The sequence below is a fragment of the Vanessa atalanta genome, chromosome 11, assembly GCF_905147765.1.
Source record: "Vanessa atalanta chromosome 11, ilVanAtal1.2, whole genome shotgun sequence".
NCBI classification, from domain to species: Eukaryota; Metazoa; Arthropoda; class Insecta; order Lepidoptera; family Nymphalidae; genus Vanessa; species Vanessa atalanta.
In genome coordinates, this window is record NC_061881.1 from 9,392,981 (window position 1) to 9,418,157 (window position 25,177).

At 31.0% G+C, this 25,177-nt stretch overlaps 1 protein-coding gene across 3 annotated transcripts in view; it reads right to left on the bottom strand.

The window, feature by feature from the left end:
- Nucleotides 1-25,177, bottom strand: part of LOC125067157 (AP2/ERF domain-containing protein PFD0985w-like) — a 54,528-nt gene that overhangs the window by 13,293 nt on the left and 16,058 nt on the right. Inside the window, exon 1 of one of the 3 annotated variants that reach the window (XM_047675543.1) lies at nt 2,118-2,133. The exons of the other annotated variants lie outside the window; for them this stretch is intronic. The gene's annotated coding sequence lies outside the window, so the exon portion shown is untranslated. Of the gene's footprint in view, nt 1-2,117; nt 2,134-25,177 lie in introns of those variants that run through there. 3 annotated transcript variants of the gene reach the window in all.

The following is a 25,177-nucleotide window of genomic DNA, read 5'->3' on the forward strand; positions in this document are numbered from 1 at the left end:
CCTAAAAATGTTCCGCGTATTATTTTTACAAAAACTAAAAATGTTACGAGACATCATTATATTTATATTTGTTTTTTAATTAAAAATTGACTTCAACGATTTACATTCACAATGAATTGTAAACTTAAAATTAATATCTAAATGCTCGCTTGCAGAACAATAAACTATTTTTGGAATTGGTGTTTATATCTTTATAGATTTCCTTCGCTTTGCTAAAACCGGCTATTATAATAAATTATAAATGTTCTTAACAATTATTTGAAGCCTTAATCTGAAGTAACGGCTATAATTGATAGGTAGGTTCTGTGGTAGTTCTGTGGTTCTGTGTAATTATGTATTCTTGTAAATATATAATATGCATATTTATTTCAAGTAAACCATGAGTATCTACACAGTCTATAGTTTGATAGATTGATTCACAATGACGGTTGAATTATAGTTCTTAATGATCTCACTAAAAAAGCAGATTATTTAAATTAGAGATTTACTGATAGCTGCTTTCTACATGATAAACTCTCCACTTTTTAATATGAGATTGGATTGATTACTAAGCTAAAATAATGCCAAAAATGACATTAAAATTGTTGGAAAAACAATAAGTCGTTTTCTTTTGTCTGATCATCTCCATTTATTAATAAGCGAATATTTAAATCTGAAATGGAACCAATGAATTTTCGTATGTTTTGTTTGATCTTATAATTCTCCTTTCGCTTGCCAGTGAAGTTTCCTTCATATATCGTGAGAAAATACATATTGGTATAACCTTGTCCTACGGTGACTTGGAGTAATATCAAAACCTTGTTGAACAATTTCTAGTATATTCTACCATCAAACAGCAATTCTTAATTATATAGCGGTTTTAAGGACGAGTTCTCATGTTTTGGGCGCATTGGTAATATAAGGAATAACTCACAGTACCAATATCTATCAGCAGCTGTTCATTTATTATCGGGTGGCCCAATTGAAAACCCGCGTACCACGATGTAAAAAAATCCCAAACACTTACCACGGTCACATTGTGCATTTACATTCCCTTAGTTAATTTATGCGTAATAAACGTTTAATTAGTAGGATATTTCTTATAAAACGATTACGTCGAATTTTTCAATACTGTGTTTCAAATTAAATCATTGCTACGTTTACGAAATAAAAGTAATATATTATTACGAGAAACGTATAAAGGCGTAATGTAAGTCAGTATATTAGTAAAAATATATCGGAGATAGCGCACGTAATAGTGTTATATCTTTCAACATATCTCTGAAACTATGAATATTGATGTAATGTGTAATTATTGTATGTAACCCTAACTCATACTAAGATATATTCAAGTATCTTAAACATTAGCTAATAAACTTATCAAACATATGAGTATTTCCTTGAATTAAGATTATTTTGTTATTATTTATACAAACTATAATTTGATAGTTTAAGTATAATTTCTAGTACCACTAGTCTACAATCTAGGTAAAATCTACATCAAAAGTGTCTTATCATATCGAAATTAAAAGTACCTATTACCTTACCTCTGCTCGACGTTCGAATGACAATTAAATATTTTTTTATAAATAATCATCCACATTATAGCTATAATATAATATAATATAACGGTATAATCATTGTATGTGCTTTAGAAAAATATATTTCAATCCATGCAAGACGCTCATAATTTAAAAAAAAATATATATATTTTTAATTAAATGAGTGAATTTGGATAAATTTATTTTATCGGTAGGTCCCTATTTGATATTAATCAAAATTATTGTTTTTAGTGAATTTTATTAATTCCATATTAATATTGTTTGAGTTATTTGTTGATTAATGTTTATAATACAATTATATGCGTTTTTTTTTTAAACTTACCCATCGACCGTTTTACTTTATGTTTATATTAAATCGTTTTTTGTTTAAATATATTAATAATATATAATATTTTCTCTTTTCATTATATTTTACATGACATTTTCCTTTATTTAAAATCCCGGTCGTATTACCGAGAATTGTATACACTAATTTTATATTATTTTATTATGAAAACTGCCACAATTATTAACAGATGTTTTCACTTATTCCCGTAATAATAATTAAGTATTGCGTTTGATATTATTAATTATTACTTAGACACAGTTCACACACAGGCGGGGAGACGACTGGTGATAAAATTACATGCATTATCTATTATTTTTTATAAGAATACTATCAGTACTACCTTGTGATATGAGCGTTTCTTAAGTCCTTTATTTCCAAGCGTTAAGACATATATTGACACTTCTCTAGATTAAAAATTATCAATATGAAATTACAAAAAAAAAAAACGTATTTGTAAATAAATATCAATATTAATAATAAAATGACATTTTTTTACACAATTTTATTAATTTCGTTATATTAAAAGTTTTTTTTTTTTTAATATATTTTGTTAGGCTTTAATGTAACGTAATTTATATTAACTTAATTAAATTAATTTCAGTTCCGTCGTAAGTTCGTTTTGGTAGAACTTCCAATGTAAAACTAAAAGATTATAAATTATGATTATTTTATAAACTATATAAATATAATATTTTTATTTGAAATGAAATACAAAGAATAGAATAAATATTAATGATCTTTATACATCACAAACAGAGAACTGGTGCAAACTTTTATAGGATCTTTTTACATGCAAATGCAGAGAATAAAAAAGTATCTGAGTATTACGTACCCCTTCTACCCTCCCCTACTATTTTCCCTTTCCTATAATCGCATTATTGTCTTTAATTAAGTTCACAGGAAATTCTTTTTTGTTTAGCATTAGCAGCCTGTAAATTTCCCACTGCTGGTCTAAGGCCTCTTCTCCTTTTGAGGTGAAGGTTTGAGCATATTCCACCACGCTGCACCAATGCGAGTTGATGGATACACATGTGGCAGAATTTCGTTGGAATTATTAAATAGACATATGTCGTTTCCTCACGATATTTTCCTTCACCTCCGAGCAAGAGATGAATTAAACACAAATTAAGCACATGAAAATTCATTGATGCTTCCCTGGGTTTGAACCCGCAATCATCGGTTAAGACGCACGCGTTCTAACCACTTGGGCCATCTCGGCTCTCTTCATTTTGATATGATAATGATGACGAAACACTTTTTAAAATGCTTTAAAACTTTATGAATAAAGGTAAATAAAGGCGACGAGCATTCACTTAACAATCGAACTGATTAAAATTAATCTATCGATAATGCTACACAAGCCTGATATTTGTAGAGTTGTTGCAACGAAAGTCGAACACTTCCTGATAAAATAAAGCTGATAATATAAATCCATAATTATAAACAAATCAAGAGCCGAGATGGCCCAGTGGTTAGAACGCGTGCATCTTAACCGATGATTTCGGGTTCCAACCCAGGCAGGCACCACTGAATTTTCATGTGCTTAATTTGTGTTTATAATTAATCTCGTGCTCGGCGGTGAAGGAAAACATTGTAAAGAAACCTGCATGTGTCTAATTTCAACGAAATTCTGCCACATGTGTATTCCACCAACCCGCATTGGAGCCGCTTGGTGGAATATGCTCCAAACCTTCTCCTCAAGGGAGAGGAGGCCTTAGCCCAGCAGTGGGAAATTTACAGGCTGCTAATGTATGTAATATAATGTATAAACAAAAAAATAGTGGTTAGCTATTTATGGGCAGAAATTAATGTATACAGGCAACATTAAGTACTGATATAAGTTTTTAATGTGGAAATTGTATAAACTGCAACTGTTTCTAATTGCCGAGTTAATTATTTATTATGTTATTGCTAGAAACTGAAAAACAATTTAATTGTATATATTTATGAGTTCTTTTAGAAATCTTTTTAGTTTTATACAAAATAAAACAATGTAACTTAAACGATTTTGAAGCGATGCAAATGCAAAGTACGAAGTTTTTATCTAATGTAAGGGGTCGTCTGTTCCCTAATTACTGATTACGAGTTCTCTGATCGAACTTGCCCTTTTCAATCGTTATACACAGATTAAATAATAATACCAGTGCGTAATAAATATTCCACAGTGATATACAAGAAAATTAGTATTGACTTTTATGGAAAACTAATTATCGCCCGCTTCTTCGTTTGCATTTGGGTCTTGGGCTTCAAATCTTCCTTCATACCGAGTTTCTTTAATATCGGTTCAGTGGTTGGTATAAGCGTAACAGAGAGACAGACAGGCAGAGTTACTTTCCCATTTATAATAGTACACTTTTAATTATTTTGTATTGTTTAAAAGACCACATCCTTAAATCTTTTTGTTAGATGATTTTTATTTAACAATAGGCAAAGTTAAAAATATCTGCTAAATCAAATATTTGCAAAATTGTTTTATTTCTCAAAATGCTAACGATAGATGTAGTGGGTTACATATATTATGATATATATCGATCTCCAAAACACTTATTCCATAGATATGGGAAGATAAAACAATAATTACATACTTATCTACAATAACACAATCAAGCGGCTTAACATATTTTAAATTGTTGTCTCTAAAACATATTACTCATATATATATGTATATATAATGTATAATGAACGCACGATTCTTAACCGAAGGCCAGTGAATGAACTACGACAAAGATAAGACTTTTTTTAGATTGAATTGACTAATTTTTTTATCTTGACTTCAGCGTTGAAGAGGAAACCTGTGGCAGATGAGAGTGCTACATGTATCAATATAACTCGAAGAGGAGTAGTGTGGAGCTCCCAGTGGAGAACAAGCCCAGTGTGTGGCATTTAAAGGATATAAAACTTAGTATCTTGGTATGTATAATTATGATATTCGCCAATCAAGCAGAATTACCTTATAACATTTTAAGGTTGTACCGATTACAGTACAGGAGTAAAGCAGAAATGCAAACTTTCGTAGGACATTTACAGGAGTTCTTCTGTGAAAATTTTCGAATAGACCTTGACCAACAGGTATTTTCTTAATTGTGAAACATCTACTTAAGAAGAATTTTACAGGTAACACGAGTTTCAGTTTTTATTAAGAACACACATTTAATAGGTACCTATATTATCCTTGGAAGTTTTATTAAAATTATATTAAATAATTTAAAAATATAAATATAAAAACATAATAAAGAAAAGAGAATGATCATCCGATTTACTTAAGTATTACTTTGTTACGAAAAGCCAAAAATTATACCATACAAAACAATCAATAAAAATGTTAAAAACTCAAATATTTAAGGATGTATGTTTTCTTTTCTTAGAACGCCACCTTACCTTAGATCTTGATAAACGTGTTTATACAAATATTTCATGAACGGTGCAACGTACGTTAAAAATTGCAAGAGTTTGTAATAAATCATATTTTCAATGTGTTTTATTTGACAGTGTTCTTCTACCTTTTTGATTAGATCATACATTTTCAGGATAACATAAAATGAAAAATAACCTTCCCTCTGTTTTGGTATAAACGAAATTACATCGATAATATTTATTCTACCTAGTTTACCTACCTTTTAAGACTCTATATATATATATATATTTTATATGAGTTTCTACTGGTTTTAAAATATAAGGCAAAAAAGACAAACAGCGTATCATTAGCTTCAAACTTTGTGCAGTCACATACAACGCCGTGCGTGACGAATTGATCTCCACTTGCCGTCACGTTCGATCTAGATTTATGTTCTTCACACATCAACTATAAACGTTTGAATAATATACAAAACCCTTATAGACCATATCGTATTGAAATAGAGATCAAATTTGAATAAAGATTTCTTGTTTTTTTTAATTCTATACTGTTATTTATTTGTCAATGTATGTGTAATATGTTACTCAAACATTTATGGCTTGTGTTTTTTAATACAATCTAACTATATAGTATGATCTATATTATTCCATTATGTATTTATTTATTACAGAGTCGAGATGGTCCAGTGGTTAGAACGCGTGTATCTTAACCGATGATTGCGGGATGAAACCCATGCAAGCAGCACTGAATTTTCATGTATTTAGTTCGTGTTTATAATTCATTTCGTGATTGACGGTGAATGATACATCATGAGGAAACTTTCATGTGTCTAATTTCAGTGAAATTCTGCCACATATATATCTTGCATGTCAATAGTTGTGTAAAAAATACTTTATGTTCTAACGTAGTGATTGTATTATCGTTGATACCTACTGCGTCAAGGCTATTTTAAAATCGAATCGGTTATTGTATTCGATAGAACAGTTACGTAAGGTAAAAATGAGATCAGGTTATGTAAAGGCGCTGCTACGCTGCTCTAAAGCAAATTGGTGGATACATGTGTGACTTCATTTAGGTTTCCTCAGGATTTTTTCTAATTTTATCTTCAACACCGAGCACGAGATGTACACATGCAATATAAGCTCAAGAAAAAATGGGCGCTTGCCTAGTCTCGAAACCGTAACATACATAAACACCGAGCGATCTCAGCTCAATAATCTCTACATAGTATACATTTTTTTTCTTTTAATGGTTGTTTTTCAATCTAAAAGTTTTACACAGAGACTTATTGTTCCTGTATGAAGCCTGAAGGCGAAATGATAAATCTACATAAAGACAAGAGTTACATTCTTAAAAGTATAAAATTAACATTTAATAAAACAGCCAGAAAACAATGAAATAAGAAACAAAGTACTTCAATTTGTAGAAATGTTACGTAATTTCTTGCATTCCGTGAAAATTTAACTGCACGGAAAACAGTAGATCTTTATTGCTACGTGAAGGCAGCGCAGACACCAGACACGATGGATTGGTCCCATATTTTGTTTGCGGGAATAATTCTAATTTTATCTTAAGTAAATTTTCCACTGCTACTCTAAGTACTCTCCCTTTAATAAGGAGGGTTGGCGCGAATTCCACCGCGTTACTCAAATGCGGGTTGGTGGAAACACGTGTGGCAGAATTTCATTGTAACACATGTAGATTTTGTCAATGTTTTCCTTATGCTAAGCATGAGATTAATTAATGACAAAAAATCATGCACATGGAAATTCAGTCGTGCTGATTTAGGCTTGAACTCGCAATCATCGATAAAGCTGCACGCGTCCCAACCACAGGGGCCATCAGCTCAATTTTTTATAGAAAAAATATTTTAAATTATAAAAAGGGGCGACCGGATGTTATATTATATTCGAAATACATTATGCCATATGCCACAAGATTAAATTTTCAGAAATAAATTGTACCGATATTTGTTTTAGCTTTTTAGAAGTAAACTATAAGTAAAGAGCTTAGCTATCTGAAAAAGTTGTGATCAGATACACAAGGCAGATCACCTTGACCCTCTCTCCCCGAACAACAAAGAAACAATATATTTAATGTAATACAATCTTCATATAGGTCTCATGTCATCCTAAGATATTTGATCCGATGACACCGTCAAATGAAAGTAATTTTGGTTATTGGGAAAATTAGCATTTTGAAAGTAGATTTCGTTACACGAAATATAATCTCTTTAATAAAGTATCAAAGATTTACGTGAATGTGATATTCAATATTATTGATTATTTCCTCATAAGCCATTGAGACTAGCGAACTACACTTGACATATTGGACACAGTGTACGCAAACACTAGGGCATTTTCATACCACACACCACACGATTGGTAACAGTTCAGGTATAGATGGTGAACTATACCTGAACTGACAGAATATACCTGAATTAACAGATGTATGTAAAGCCGGTGGGCTTTACATACATCTGTTACAAACGGCTTACAAACTTCGACATCATTTTCGTAAGCAACGAGGATGAATATCTTTTTATTATTATTTTTGTCAAATTCATTTTTTTCATTCATTACACTGACTTTTGGAATCCCGTCTGAGTTCCACCATTTCATTCGTAATCCTTCAACAAAATATTAATACTTTGTATGTCCCGGTTTGACGTGTCAGTGAGTCAATGTTTCAGACACAATATCTTAGATGCAATTGTTGGCGCCGTATCGGTGAAATAAATGGTGTATATTTCTTATCATCTTAGCGCATCGCTTCAAAATTTATGCTATGGCTAGATGTACGGGCAAATGGGCTGTCTAATGGTATGTGGCAACTCATAGACATTGGTAGCTACTGCAAGAAATATGAACCATTCCTGACATCGCTATATATAATCACTGTGCCTGAAGTTACCCTAGCATTCTCATTCTTCAAATACTAAGTATGGCTGGTAATGTTACAAATTAATGATATGATAAAGTGCAAGTGAAGACTTTCGATACCTGATTTAACTCAATCGCAGCCTTGATGGTGCAGGATATAGACACACATGACAAAAAACTTCCTTGGAAAAAGTTTCCTTCGTTACTTCATGGGATCAAGTATTTTAGATCAGAGTTTTGGTGCGCTGCTTCTTCTCTGTCTTTCAATTTGAAACTTTTCGGAACCTTGAGCAGCTTGGACGATTGTCGGTCGGAGAGTAGACCTACATCTCATTATTTCAGCATTAAATTCGATTACTAGATTGCTTCGAATAATACAGTGTGCAAAAAGTTCTACCAAGTATCTATTTAGATTTAAATATGGCGGGTTTTTTTTTGTGATAGTAATTAATTAAAGAAAATTGACTAATGTCTGCGCAAGCGCAAATGCAACATTCTTATCACAAAGATGTAAATGCTCTTACCTGTTTACAAGGCTTTCTACGTATTTGGGTCAACTACGTGCTGTCGTTTAAATAATTTAAAAATTGTCTGTATTATAAAATTAATTTAACTTACGATTCTTTTATGATATTCAAATTCTTTTTGCAAATTAAATATTTTTTTTTTATGGTATGTGCATTCGGAAGGGGAAATGGGCCACCTGATGGTAAGTGGTCACCACCGCCCATAGACATTAGTGTTGTAAGAAATATTAATCATTCTTTATATCACCGATGTTCCAACTAGTGACCAACTTTTGGAGCTAAGATGTTATGTTATGTACCAGTAGTTACACTGACTTACTGACCCTTCAAACGGAACTAAAAATACTAAGTATTGCTGCTTCGTATTTTTTTGTAGTAGAATATATCATGGGTGGGTGGTACCTACCCAGACGGGCTTGCAACCGCGGGCTTTGACCAAATCAAAGATCAAGTGATAGAATGTTATGTACAATTTTCAAAAGAAAAAATAATAATTTGAAAATCGAACGAAGAATCAAATATTTTTTTTATCTTAAGCATGACACAAAGAACATCAATAACAAGTAGAAATAAAATCTATAATATAATATGTACAATATAAATTACGAGAGGCTTTCATTAAATGAGAAAGTAGATTTTTATTGTCTGTTCTTTTTCGAATCGGTATCAGATTTCGGTAATCATTAAGAAAGTATTTGAATATAGAATGTGACTTTGACTAATTATACAGACTTCTAAATATAATTCAGTTTTGTACTTAAGACGTTTTTACATTCATTAATTCTACGTAGCGTGAAATCACTTTTGGTAGGACGCTTCTAGATAACAATCGTATTCTGAATTAATTGAATCTCAGATTAAAGTAAGTATTTCTTATTAGTATCCGGTATTTAGAACATGTTAATTCAACTTTTTATTAGATTTTTTTTTATTTGCATCTTGAAGGTTTATATTCGAGCGAGATAGTTCAGCTTAAGTAAAGAGTGCAGGTTCAAACCTAGACAAGTACTACTGAATTTTTATGTAATTAATTTGTATTTAAAATCAAATCGTGCTTATTGTGAAGATTCATCGAATGAAACACGCTATTATAAATTATTAAGAAGCTATTGATTCTTTGTGAATTTTCCTGACTAATATGTTAGTTACTTTAGAAGATTATACTCGTCTTCAAATTCTGTACAACAATAACATCTTTCGCTGCGAAACGGGGACCGGACAGGCTGTACCGACAAAATTATCCAATTTTGAATCGAGGCAAAGAAATATAATACATAATTCTAATTTATGACATACTTATGTAAACTAATATATATATATTAATTTGTATTATTATTTCTCTATAGACCTGCTGTTCTTGTCGTTGTTTTATGATTTTATTAACAATTTAAATTATTTATTTTAATGCTAAGCAGCATCACAATCTAATTTATTTTTGTTTGCATTGAACCATGACGACGAATTCTTCATTGAAGAAGCTATTAAATATTCTGTTATTAACAGCATTTCTCTTTTTTTGTTTTTTTTTTTTTTATGTATAAATTACAACCGTGAGAAGTCCGTTGCGAGTCGCTTTGGTACCGTATGGTATTAAAATACGATAAAAGGAAACATTTAACTCTATAATAAATATCAATAATCAAGCTCTTGCTACATACAATAATATAATTTGAGCTACATATTGTACTGTGTATCTTGTATCAAAAAATATCACTTTAAAGATGTTCTAAATACAATTATTTCTTGTCATTTCTATTACTAGCGAGCCGCGGCTTCGTTGATAATTAAACCAAAAGGAAATTAATATTATATATATTATCTCGTATTATATTTATATTTTATATAGTACTCATGAATAATTTAGCTTTTTACCAGTGAATACATTTTCAGATGTGGAACATTATTTAAGGAGACTATTCCATACATACATATGGTCCTAGGCAGTTTAGTCCTAACTGTTTTTCCCCGATGTACTTTAAAGGTAAAGTATTGCGCTAATTACAGTAGCAATACATATCCTTGTCCGCTTGTACGGGATCACCATATTCTACCGTCATCCCATTATCGCGCTTTTTGTCCGATTTCAAAAAAGGAAGACGTTCTAAGTTCCACGCATGTTTTTTTTTTTATCGGTTTAACGTTCACAGATTTCTCGGAAACGGCTTACTGATTTGGTACTGTGGAAATGATATATTTTACTACCAAACATGAGCTCAATAAATAAAAACATTTTTTTTAAATACGGTAAAGTCATTCATGGAAGAATTTAATTAGTACAAATTATCGCGTGTGTTATGAATCTGCATATAGACGTCAGTACAACTATAGCGTGATACCAGACGACGTCTTCGGACACGAAGCTAATGTTATCTTATTAAATCATTAACATAACATACTAAATACATAATTTACTTTATTCAAATTAAACAACTAATTTATCAGTTATTTTTCCGATAGAATAAACACAAATTGATTTAGCTTTAACAGTTTCAGTTTTAATTGATTAATTGCTTTGCAAACGAAATTACTTAATTTCTAAGAAATGTTGTTTGTAATTTAGTTGATGTGATTATAAAATTGGTTTTGCGTGTTCGTGCTGTATAAGGTTATATGGTTGTATGTTATGATTTGTTTTGTTGACGAATAATACATTCAATTACGATTTCTCGTGCGACTACGATTCCTATCCCCATATATATCCTTTTATTTTTCCGGCCCAATCCATCCATCGAATCCAAAGCCCATCGTCACAATAGTAAAGTTTTATTGAATACTTTATTTTATATATATATATATATACTACAAAAAAGTTATAGTTTTAGCCTAAGTTACTCCTTATTACATCAGCTATCTGCCAGTTAAAATAGGTCCAGCCGTTCCATAGATTAGTCGGAAAATACAGACAGAAAGACAAAAATTTAAAAAAAAATATTATTTTGGTATATGTACCGTGTATACAAACATATGCATTTATTAAAAAGCGGTTATTTTAATATTACAAACAGACACTCCAATTTTATTATATGTATAGATAATTATGCGTACTTCATCGAAGAATATATTGTAAGTTGATTTTTTCCTTTTGTATAATACTAATTGCTATTATTTATAATACTTGCGTGTCCTGATATGTGTGTTAGTGGCTATGATTAATGTTTTATATAATACATGTTAATGTTATTATTCCATTTGTTAAGATAGGTTATGGATGCGCTAATAAAATGGTTTTTATAAAACTGTAACAATTGAATAGTTTTAGGATATAACATAGTCGGATAACTGGTTTTAACAAGAAAATTTTGACGTTGATACTTTAAATTATCCAAATCTTCGGGATTGGTAGATCGTTTTATTAGTGGATTCAAATACACTCATAGGATTTAAATAATATTGATATATAAATAAATAGTAAATAAATATTGGACAACATCACATACATTACTCTGATCCCAATGTAAGTAGCTAAAGCACTTGTGTTATGGAAATCAGAAGTAACGACGGTACCACAAACACCCAGACCCAAGACAACATGGAAAACTAATGAACTTTTTCAATATCGAATCGGCCGGGAATCGAACCGGACCTCGAAATGGAAACCGGTGTACACACTACTCGGGTTTAAGAACTTTATTTAAAAGAATTTACATTCACTTAAAAAACAATAATACAATTATAAAAATTTTGTTGGGTAGTTCGACAATTCGTACTACCGTACGAATACTACCGTACCGTACACTCGATGCATTGAAACAAAGAACTGTTACAACTGGAAGTGTTAACATACCGAAATTTAGGAGTTTGATATAATGTTAAAAAATATTTGATATGTATTGTATTGTACAGTAATTTATTAACATAGGTTCTGTAAATATCTATATTAGTTTAAGGTTCCTAAATATAATTTTGGACATATATTTTTATTTATTAAATAATTTAACTTAGAATGTTACGATTACTAGTAATGTAGGATTTAAGTAATTTTTTGAAATTAGCCATCGTTTTTGCGTCTTTTATATTTTTGGGTAAAGAGTTATACAATTTAGCACCTTCATACGTAATGCACTTTTTACCGTATTTAGTACGCGGCTTAAATAAGCTAATGTCGTTTGCTGATCGTAATGTTCGTGTTTTTTAGTAAATTTTATTTGAGTGTGTATTTCGTTATTTAATATTTTTCGTATTAGTACGCAATTAAAATATATATATGACCTACTCGACCACATAAATCGTGCAAAATAAAATGCAGGCACATAAATGATTTTGATGTTAAAATTTTTAAATGTAATAGTTCTTCTTGAGTTTGCGTCGCATTATTTCATTGCTGCGTGATAGAAGGACACGCTAATAAATACAGTTTTGCATTTAGAATATTAATAGAGATAACTGTCCTAAATATGAAAAGAAAACAAGATTACGTCGGATTATGTATGTTTGTTTATAATGGTTACACTGTATCCATTTTAGTTAAATTCGAGGAGAGGCCAAAAGCGGTTAAAGAAATTAGGGATCTCATGCTAGAGAAACAAGTTTAACGTGACTCTCTATATTATTTTTTTTCTTTGTATATTATTAATTAATTACAAAATTTACAAGTTGTAGATATCTCCTTTCTCTAGTCATATCTGTAATCCTGAAATCCTGTAAAATTCAGAAGTCTTCTCGATGCCATGCGGCCGTATATCGACTTATCCGTTTTTCTTTTGTCAAATTTTTAGTTTTATTCTCTTTGTATCGTTTCGCTCCGTATTGAATTCAAATAATATAAGGTGGTGGTTCATAGACATTAGCGTTGTATGAAATATTAATGATTCCTTACAACGCCAATGTGCTACCAACCTTGGGAACTAAGATGTTATATCCCTAGACTCTGTAGTTACACTGGCTTATTCAACCTTCTGACCGGAACACATAGATACTAAGTACCTATTTCTGTTTGGCGATAGAATATTTGATGTGTAGATACTGCCAAATACGGCTTAGCACAAAACATTACTACCAAGTGTCTGGTCTTTATTACCATTTAGATGTAACCGTATCCGTTATATCTATTGGCTATTGGTTACTAAAAATCGTTTGAATTTATTACTAAACGAAATTAATATATCGTTCTACTTTATTAACATGTATGTGATAAATAAAAACAAATGAGATAGAATTAAAACTATAGCTAAGATTAACCTACAAAAAAAGGTATGATAGCATTATAGAACGTTTCAAAACATATAGGTATCTATTTTTATTAGTAAAATAACTATTTAAAAGGAACGAAAGCAAATTCTAAAATTCAAATTATAGTAAAATTTTATACATAATAATGTACTTTCTTGGCTCGCGAGCCGGATGTATTAAATAACTAATGAGAGCAAAATTAATGTTAGTGAATAAAACTGAACGATCTTGATCTAAATATAGTATACTAATTCTAGCTGGTGGCTTCGCTCGTGTTTTTAAAGTTGGTCGTCAGTTATAAAAATAATTATCAAATTCTGTTCAGTGGTTTTGCTGTGAAAGCATAAAAGACAGAGAAAGTATAAAGACAGACAGAAAGACAGTATAAAGATTAGTATATATAAAATAAAGCCCTTCCAACGCATCTGTACGTATGCGATAGGCTCTAAACTACCAAATGGATATTATATGGTTTTAAGTAAATTATTAAGATTTTGCGTAAATTTTCTAAAAGATAATAATATTCGTTGAAGTTGTCGGAAAATAAATGATGTATATTTAGGTTTATATTCATATTTGATTTTATATTATTCCTCAATAAACTTAAACTTAAATATCGTTAGTTATGTAGGTGTATAAATTTGAGGACAAAATTGTTTGCTAAATTTATATGATCAGAGACCAAAGACTGAACTAAGTTCATTGACCTTAATAGCTGTTCAAATATTTGAAATACCTATTACAGCTTACGTTAACTTGATGTTTGGTTAATATTTAATGAATTACATGTTAACATTGTTTTAGAATTATTTAGTATGTTGGGTATATTATGATATTAAGACGAACTATTAGTTCTATACATTGCATCACTCGTCAATAGTAATCTTATTTTTTTTAAAGTTGTTTGTTAAATTAAAAAAACAGGTTGTAATGCTTTTGAAGATTACATTTTAAGCTACTTTAGAACACTGATTTGGAATGTAGATTCTATCGGGAAGTAGCGGTGGGAAATTTAGCTAGTTATTTTAAATCATAATACTTATATGTATAACGAGGGTGAGGGACCTTCGAAATAAAAGTCTATCCGTTCACGTTAGTAAAGTATTTTCAATATTAAATCACAATAACTTTAAAATATTACAAGATTAGCAAGATGGACCACGATTAAGTTGGTAACGCAGTATGTTCATGCGATCAACTGTGCCGAATGAGTCCGATAAATAATCAAAATAAATACCAATTGAACTTCTTCACATGTATGTATAATAATTTTTATAAAAGCGGGAAAAAGGCGGAATCGTATCATTCAATATATTGTGCTGAATACGTACAAAAATAATAATTAGCGAAATTCTAACACGCGATACGTGTGATTAATATGCGTTTTAGCATTAATTTAAATTAATTAAAAGTTTGTTTATATAATGATAATGTTTTCTGATGGTTTAGATCTGTTTAGGTGATCACAATATCACGTCTAATACCTCATCGTTTATTTTTGTTAATCATGTTTAGTATTGGCCAATCTGATTTAAAGCAAAGGAGATACAGGAGAACTTAGTAAAAGTGGCATATTTACACTTTGTTAGTATCTGCGGAATCTCAATCAAATTGATGGACCTGGTCTATTTACGTGTCCAATTAAAGCCTACCGATGCTCGTAATGCAAAAGGCATTTAAATTTTAATCATTATGTGGTAATTACTTTATTTATTTTGTTTGAAAGCGTAGTGAATGTGTATAAGTAAAAGTGCATCTACATGTAGTAGTGTGGGTGTAATACATCATCACACTCCATCAAGGACTTAGCAGGTCAGATCTATTCAATCACGAAGGCTGGCCCCATGAAGTTTAATTATTTATTATCAGTTTGTATTAGTATGAGTGAGTGACGTGCTTATGAGATATCCTAGTGTGCGTGAGATGTCTAAGTGTGAACACAGCTAAATAATAATTATTAAAACATCGATAGTTTGATGTGAAAGGTTGTATCTTCTAGAGTGAATATATTTATAACAAAAATTACATATTATATATAACGATATATGTATGTATTTTGTTATAAGTATTGAACAGATATGATATGGATTTTGTTAGTTAAAGTATTAAATTGGTACGTCTTCCTTCTGTCAAATTCAAATTGAAATTCCTTTATTCAACATTTAAGTATAACATTTTTTATTGACTATCGAAATTGCATCATCGTTTCGGAAAAAAATACCTCAGACCTGAAAAGAACCGGCGAAAGAAACTCAGCGGGTGTTATTACAGAAATAATAATACTCTTTAAGAAATGGTGTATGCAAAAACTTTAAGTCCAATTATTCTCATTAAATCCAAAAATGATAACAACTTCTTGTTTCAAGCTACAAGCTTACTATCTCCAATTTCCTGTTTCAAGCTTTACTATCTCCACAAATTTTCGTATTAATATGACATAATATGTTTACCAATAAGAGTAATTGTTATATAACATTATTTGTTTAATTTCAAGCTTTAATTATATACAGATAAACAAATTAAGTACTATACAGATCATGAGCGCGTGGTATAGTAACAAGAATGCTAGCAGTATTTCCATTTTTGAATCGCATTATCGATCCTCTGGGCAAAAAACAAGCGTTTCATTTTCGCCTTCCTGTCACCATAAAATAAGACGAGGTGTTATACTTTTAATAAGGGTTTTTTGCACTATTACTCCAAGGTCTAATTATATGTTATAACGTTCATATTTAATGATACGCAAACAACATTAAATAAGCAACATTACGAGTACTTATTGAAATTTGGTATTTATTTTTCAGGAAGACTTTCTAGACCTCTCTGACATCAAATCTTAGTTTTACTAGTTGACTGGTTTCCAACCATCCAACGGTAAATCGCCTACATGTTTGATTTGTAGAAGCCCTTAACACATAATCCTTAAAACGGTTCCTATGACAATGGAACATGTGTTGAGGTAGAAGAGTCGTATGTACTCCGAAGCGTTTAACAGTATTATCCTAAAAGCGGTTTCTATGATATCTATGGATTTATGTGTTATTTTACTCTGCAGGAGCTAGAGATTTGATTTAAAGGTAGATTTTGTCTAAGTATTTAAAACATTCTATTTAAAAATCTCTGTTTTTGTCACAAACAAAAGTCATTAAAACATAAACGGCTCTGCGGTTACGGTTAAACCGCAATGTTATAACATTTCCTTTTCTCGTTAAATATGTTACAAATGCGGAACAATTGCGAAATGGCTTTCAATTTATAGTATTTTTTTATTCCAGTTCAATAACCGGTGTATATTGATAATTGTGAATTTTATGTAATCTATATTTTTAAATGCATTCAAAGAACCTATAGGCACCTGATGGAAGCTGACTCTCGCTTATTGATACCGTAACATACATATATATAAACACATTCTTTATAGCATCGGCAGCATTAGCATTAGCATTAGCAGCCCGTAAATGTCCCACTGCTGGGATAAAGGCCTCCTCTCCCTTTGAGGAGAAGGTTTGGAGCATATTCCACCACGCTGCTCCAATGCGGTTTGGCGGAATACACATGTGGCAGAATTTCGTTGAAATTAGACACATGCAGGTTTCCTCACGATGTTTTCCTGAATTCCACGAGATGAATTATAAACACAAATTAAGCACATGAAATTTCAGTGGTGCCTGCCTGCGTTTGAACCCGAAATCATCGGTTAAAAAACACGCGTTCTAGCCACTGGGCCATCTCGGCTCTAAGCATCGGCAGGTCGCCTTGCAAATGGGTCACTTGATGGTAAGTGGCCAACACTGTCGACGGAGAAATTTTACATAACCGCACCAACCTTGGAAATTAAAATCTTACGTGAAGTTACACTAGTTCATTCACCCAGAACAGAACAGAAAAATACTAAGTATTTTTGCTTGGCGGTGAATATATGATAAGTGGGTGGTACTTACATAGACTTGTATAAAGCCCTACTATCAACATTTCACTTCTTAAATGGTATTGTCGCCATGAAATCTGAGGCGCTATGTCATCTATATAATACCTATCGGCTGTCATTACACGAATTATTCGTATAAGTGCAATCAGTGTTCTGGCGATGTCCCCGCATCGAAAATATATTTAAGAGGCCTTCTGGACCAATAAAAAGCAACCTCACCTTACTTTTTATTACCACACACACACACACCTTACTCCGAAACTGACTGTCATCGGCGAGACTCCTTATGCATCCGGGTTTTCGCATCTTGGATTTAGACAAGCCTGAGTGCAATGACCGGATCTGATGGCAGATTCAGATGCTGAGGCGGGATAATAAAAAGTATTTGAGTTTTTCTAACCAAAATTTAGTATCACACAGAAAAGTACATAGGGTAGCTAACGGCTGACGTATCTCTTACGCGTGGTTGAAGCCGCAGGCGAAAACACGTATACTATTTATATTGATCAAACTCATTCTTTTTTCAAATATTTGAGTGTAAGGTTAACTCTACCTTAGCGAGTAGCAATAAAGCCACAAAACACTATTGTTCGCACAACATTAACCCGTTCACATACTTCGTCTAATTTACTCTCATTTTGAATTAACAATGCTTTCTTTAAAAGACTAAAAATAAAACTTTCACTGGCATGTAATAAAAAAGGCTTAATTAGCTGCTTTTACGACCGATCGATACTCGTTTTTGAATTGCGAAAAAAATCAATAAGAATAATCGACTCATTTTAAATTAAGAATATATGAAATCGTACGATTTCGTAATACCGTCTTAAAATAATCGTATATTAATATCGTGATTACTTTATGTAATTACTTTTTCTTTTAATATAAGCTGTTATAAATAATACTTCCTTCCGTATAAAGGAACTTGCGATAAAACTGTGTGATACTGAGCGCGACTCGATTTCGAAATTACAATAAATTGGACGCATTTCATTGTAAATGTCGGTCAGTCCGTGTACGTAATCTCATCTAGAAATTAAAACTATAATATTTTTTCATCAACAGAGCATAAAAACGTTTTGAAAGTAAAACTTAATTTGCATATAGGTACCCATATAATTATTTATTTTTGTTTAAGTCGTTAAAGTAATTACTCGAATATTTTTCGAAATAATAATTGTCGAAGTTTTAACTGTCTTGTTAGGGAATACAATGAAATTTATTTATTTTATTTATATTTTATCAAGTAATATAAAGACTTATTTTGTTAGTAACAATAAAAACTAGGTTTTTTTATTTCCTATGTTAGTATTTTAATTATTTTTCTATACCACTTGAAATGGCACAGCAATGGTTAACATACTCGTATACACAATCCAGTCTATTAGAGTTCATACCTAAGATGCTGTTGGTGCTACCCCGTAGTCTTTGTACTAAAGAGTCACATCTTTTACGCATAGTAGCAAAGAAACAGTTAACTTGGCACGAGGCAGCCCCAGCAGCACCCTAAGTGCGTCATTGTATTGAACCCGAAGAGCGCTGTAAGATTTTTGCGAATACCTGGCTCATAGACTAGATAAATAGAAACATGTACAGTAAGCTCTATACAATGTAATTTTAACACTCGTCGAGCAACGTGCAAACTTACGAGCCAGCATATTCACCCTCACCGACAGCGCCCTCCGTTCTCTTCCATATATAAATGTTTAATTCATCATATTGTTGCATTGTTAATAAAAAAAAATATCGATTCATAATCGAGACAACGATAATCGACTGTTGACGTAATTACATACATGCGTATCGCATTTCAGTCTCTACTACCAAATGCAATTTTTACAGATATATTTATTTATTAGTTCGCACGTGTTTCATAAGTTATCGGTATTAGATTTGAACGTTAGCAAAAAATGGTGCTATTTTAAGGTTTAACGCTGATCAAAGGAGACATTAGTGTTAATCAATACGACCTCCTCAAACAACCCGCATGGTGCAAGCGAAGCCGTAAAAGTCTGCCAAATTTTGCTCGTCGTGATAAGAGTGCACTGACCTCGACTCAATGAGATTAACACAAGTAAAAATTAATTGAATATGGTATATTACCTTTAGCGATTAATAAGTTTAATCTTTTGTTATATCATAATTTACTCAACTCAGGATTATTTATCCATATTTATGTATATATATATATATATATATATATATATATAATAAGGTAAAATTTGTTTGTTTGTATGTATGTAGGGAGATTGCCATTAGTTAATTATCAAATTTGAGTGTGAAGCCGGACTGGGTCACTAGTAAGAAGTAATTAATAAAATGCGTGACGTTAATATTTGTGGATATAACTCATTTATACATATATACTTACATACATGTACACATGGTTACATGGTTTTGTACCCAAAATCTAAAAACTAAAAAGTAATGTACGATAAATTTAATGTTTATATTACACGTGTATCATTGTTAAACTGATTTATTCCGGTTTTAACAAGTTTTATGCTATGTTCACGTGTATGTAACTAATAATGTCAGTATGTAAGCAATTTTAGGAAGTCGATTTTAACCTACTTCCAATAGATACGCTATAAAACTGCTAGTACTAACAATTTCAATCTTTTGGTTGACGAATAAATTATAAAAGATCACAGATTAAAAATAACAGTTTCAAAATTAATACCGATAATTCATTTTTAATATGCAATTGAGTATTTCTGTACGATACAATTGTTTGATATATTTTTTAACGACGACGCAACAATAGATTATATTTATCCTGCATACTTAACCCCGTCCATTTCTATTGCGAACTAGGTAATTAAGTTCATGGCAATTAAGGTCACTGGGAAATAATGGTAAAACAAAAAGTGAAGATTATAATAGCATCGTAATGAACAACGTTTTGTTACATTGTTTCAACTACACAATGCTGATTCTCTAACACTTAATCTCTAAGCTAATTCATAATAAAATATATTGCTATCTCTTTCTCATATATGTAAAAAATATATTCTACCACCTGTTCAGATCCGGTTTAAAGGGTGAGTCCAGTATTAGTACAGACACAAGGGACATGACAGCTTAGTTCTCAAGGTCAGTGGCAATGTTTTATATTTCATGCCATTGTGGTGGTGACCACATACCAACAGGAGTCCATTTTGCTCGTCCACCTACTTTTATTAAAAAAAAATTAACCTCCAGCTTCTGAAATTTTGGTCAAAGTAAGATTAGATAATTTTAATCTCAGTGATCATTGGTTGAACGTATACGCGTTCAGTATTTGGTCACATTCATTAAGAAACCACGAGTCAATAATCCCCTGGTTTCTGAATTGATGATTTGATGTTTTGGACACTATTTTTTTATTATACATTGTGTAAGGCTCTCTTTAGAATATTTGATAAAAGACATGTAATTAATGATTACTATATGTATAATAAGAGCCGAGATGGCTCAGTGGTTATAACGCGTGCATCTTATCCGACGATTTCGGGTTCAAGCCCAGGCAGGCACAAAATTACATTACATTTGCTGCTGTAAAGTTACTTTTAATTATTGTAACTAATACGCACGACTTTATTTAGGTGACTTATTTATATTGTAATAGTTTTTTTTTTTATCATCAGGAAATAAATATACTGATCGTCTTAAGCAGAAAACATTAAGTAACTTTCTTTTAATTAAATCTTATTTCACTTTATCTGATTAATAATGGATAAAATAATATTATGGTCAGGTCAGACAAAAGACAGTCGTAACAATTATACAATTTAATTCACTCTGATAACATCTACTCTTTAATAAACAAAATCTCAACAATGATACGGATTACATAAAAAAGGGATTACGTCGATTTTATTTATGTATGTATTTATTTGGTTGTATTGTTTGCATTTGGCTGCTTTTAATACCATTAAAAAGATAACATTAAAACTGGTTTTTACCATTCTTCTATTGTTTTTCTGTCGACTAAAATTTGTGAATCTAACGAAGAAATTGGATATATTTTGTTAATTGAAATCAATAACACTCAACCACAGATTAAAAAAATAATAATTGATATTGTAAATATTTTATTCGTTTTAAATTTTTTTTCTGTATTTAAATTTCGTACGTTATTGCGACGACTTTATTTTATTTTTGAGTAGGTTTTTGTTATTTGTCGTAAGACAATTAAAGACAAATTTGTCTGACGTGTGCGCAGACAGCAACTTTCACAGCCGCAGCCATTGAAGTTTGAACGGTAAATTTATAATGACTTCGATTAAAACATTTTATATCCGATATCGCTCGCGTGCTATATGTCACTTATTCTTAATTGATTTCATATAATTGGTTCTATTATTTTAAAATAATAAAAAAAATACAATTAATTGAGAATTTGCGCTTAATTCAGGTTTCACTTCTTGATTTCCAGATATTAATACACTTATTGTTTAATATTTTTGAGAGCGAGTAAATTTCTTCAATGGTACAGTTTAGTGACAATTATAGGACGATGACCTCTTGACTGATTTCTGTCAAGGCCTCTCCCAACAAGTAATTCACTGTGTAGAATATATTATAATGATTTAGTATGTGCGGAAAGAAACGCATTATTTTTCTAGTCTAGTCGCAATCCGACACAGTACGCGAGAGTTCAGGCGAAGAACTCTTAACGTATATTTTGGTTCACGGAAGTGTTAACGCCAATTCCGAACTTAAAACTTTTTAATGCGACCCAGTGTTTATCTCATGACCTCGAATCTACAGTCTTCAAAAGTTAAAGTTATTTTTATTTTATAAGTAAATTTTATTTTGTAAATTCAATGAAGTACAATTATTCCATTTTAAAATAAAATAAATATTGGACAACATCACATACATTACTCTGATCCCAATGTAAGTAGCCAAAGCACTTGTGTTATGGAAATCAGAAGTAACGACGGTACCACAAACACCCAGACCCAAGACAACATAGAAAAGTAATGAACTTTTTCTACATCGACTCGGCCGGGAATCGAACCCGGGACCTCGGAGTGGCGTACCCATGAAAACCGGTGTACACACTACTCGACCACGGAGGTCGTCAAAATTCCATATTATATGTATTTAATGTTTAAACTGGGATCATACGTCATGTATTTTTGCCCGACGTTTCTACCAATTCAAAATCAGCTGGATCTCAATCAAACGCAATTCTTTCCAAACGAACAAACATAAAATAAATATGATCTTAGCAAAAAACGAAATAGAATATATAAAATGGATAATATTATTACCGTATACATACATAACGAAAGTGTACATACGAGAAATTATTCATATTTCTGACTAACAGTTTTCTAAACATCATAATATATTTAAAAGATCGCTTATCTTATAGCAATTATTATCCAAATGTCTTGTTTATAATAGATTTATAACATCGTTCTAAATAATATTATTATATTATAATCTACATAAGAAATAAGTTTCTATAATAATCTTTTTTTAATATGCTATTTTTTTTTTAAATGCAATACACTACTACAATACACTTTGAAGGAGAATAGTTGCTCTTACCGTTGATGTATGAAAAGCCTTATGAATTAAGATGTTATGTATTTTCTATCTGTTACTATCGTGGCTCACACCCTCCTTAACACAGAGTAATTATCATTTATAACATTTAGTTAAAGCTAATGAGAACCAAGCAAAGACCAGTAAACATAAGTACGTATATTAATGTGTGTGTACACAATTACGTAAGCGAAAATCTTAACATGCTAATCATTTAATTATTATAATTTGTTATTGGGTAATACAAAATAAATTACATAATGGACGTTTTTTTCCTTTTGTATTAAGGTAGGGTAATGTATTATATGCTTTTGAATGATTTTTCTTAATACCATTTATTTTTTTGAAAGATGAGAGTTTTTTTTTGTCGAAATATAAAAAATTATAAAACTATTACAGAATATTTTTTACCTATTTTTCGGTATGAGAAACATGTAATTATTTTAGGAATTTTGAAACTTTAGTTGTACGATAGATTTTTTGTGATAGACGATCCGTCAGCGGAGGGTAAAAAATTTGACCTATTTCTAAAATAATTAGCTGAGCAAAACTTCGTAACATCGAAAGTTAATTTTGTTGAAAGTTTAATTACATTGGGGAAATATTTCCTGACTTACAACTTGAGGTTGAGTTTCACTTTGATTACACGCTAAGATAAGTCATTGTGTTAGAAGAGCCATCTACGTCACAGGTACTGGTGTGAACCGGTCTGAACTGGTATATTAAGTAAATTGAAATCTATTTTGTCATTGCAATCATATAATTATGATAATTATCACGATAGTCGATAAAATCAAAATGAAAATATTCTTTATTCAAGGAGGCTCATAAAATCTGTTGGAATATACAAAAATTCAAGCCTCTATACATAATAGATTTCTCTTTCATTATATTATTCAATCTTTCACTCATTCACATTCGCTCACCACTCATTCAACCAACGAACAGCTTTACTTGATTATTTAATATTCATTATTAAAAACATTGTCAAACAGTGCAGACGTGTCTTATTATACCTACCCCATTTCCCTTCAGGTTATGAGCCCAGGTCATGTTTAAAGTTGTTTAAATAATTAAAATTAATAGTAAAAGTGTTACTCAAAATGGATTCGCGAAGTAAAAGAAATATACAACAATTTAACGGTGATCGCTATAGTACTTGGAAGTTTCGTATAAGGTCACTACTAGAAGAAATGCAGTTATTGCCTGTTATTGACGAAGAACCACCACCAATACCAGATAATGAGTGGATTAAGAAGAATATGCTAGCAAAAGATCACGAAGTCAAACTAAAGAATACCACGACGACAGAACTCAAAGTTTTACATACATCAACGAATAAATTCAAATCGCAGAACAAAATTGGATTCGATAAAAGGAAATCATATAATTATTATAAAAAGAAGTCATACACCGGAAATTCATCATATAAAATTTCAAAATTATATTGTGATTATTGTGGACGACGAAATCATATGAAGAAGGATTGTCGATTTTTCAAAAAGTTACAACAAAATGGAGGTAGTAGCGGCAGTAAAACAGCAGCTGCGAGCGCTTTGCAAATCAGAAACGATAACGAGGACAGTTTCGCATTTATGTTTTCAACGTGTAAGTTGTCAAATTCTTATAAATATCATATTAATAATATTGTTTTCATTTTAGATTCGGGTGCAACTGACCACGTTGTAAATAGTAAGGAATTATTTTCTTCCTACTCAGACTTCACAATACCGATTAAAATTGGTATAGCTAAGAACAATGAAAGCATTCAAGCGTTTGGTAAAGGTACAATAAATGTCACTACTAATTTAGGTTTTCAAGGGGCGATTAATAATGTATTATATGCGCCGGACGTGCCATGTAATTTAATATCTGTATATCGTATTCAACAAGGAGGTATGGT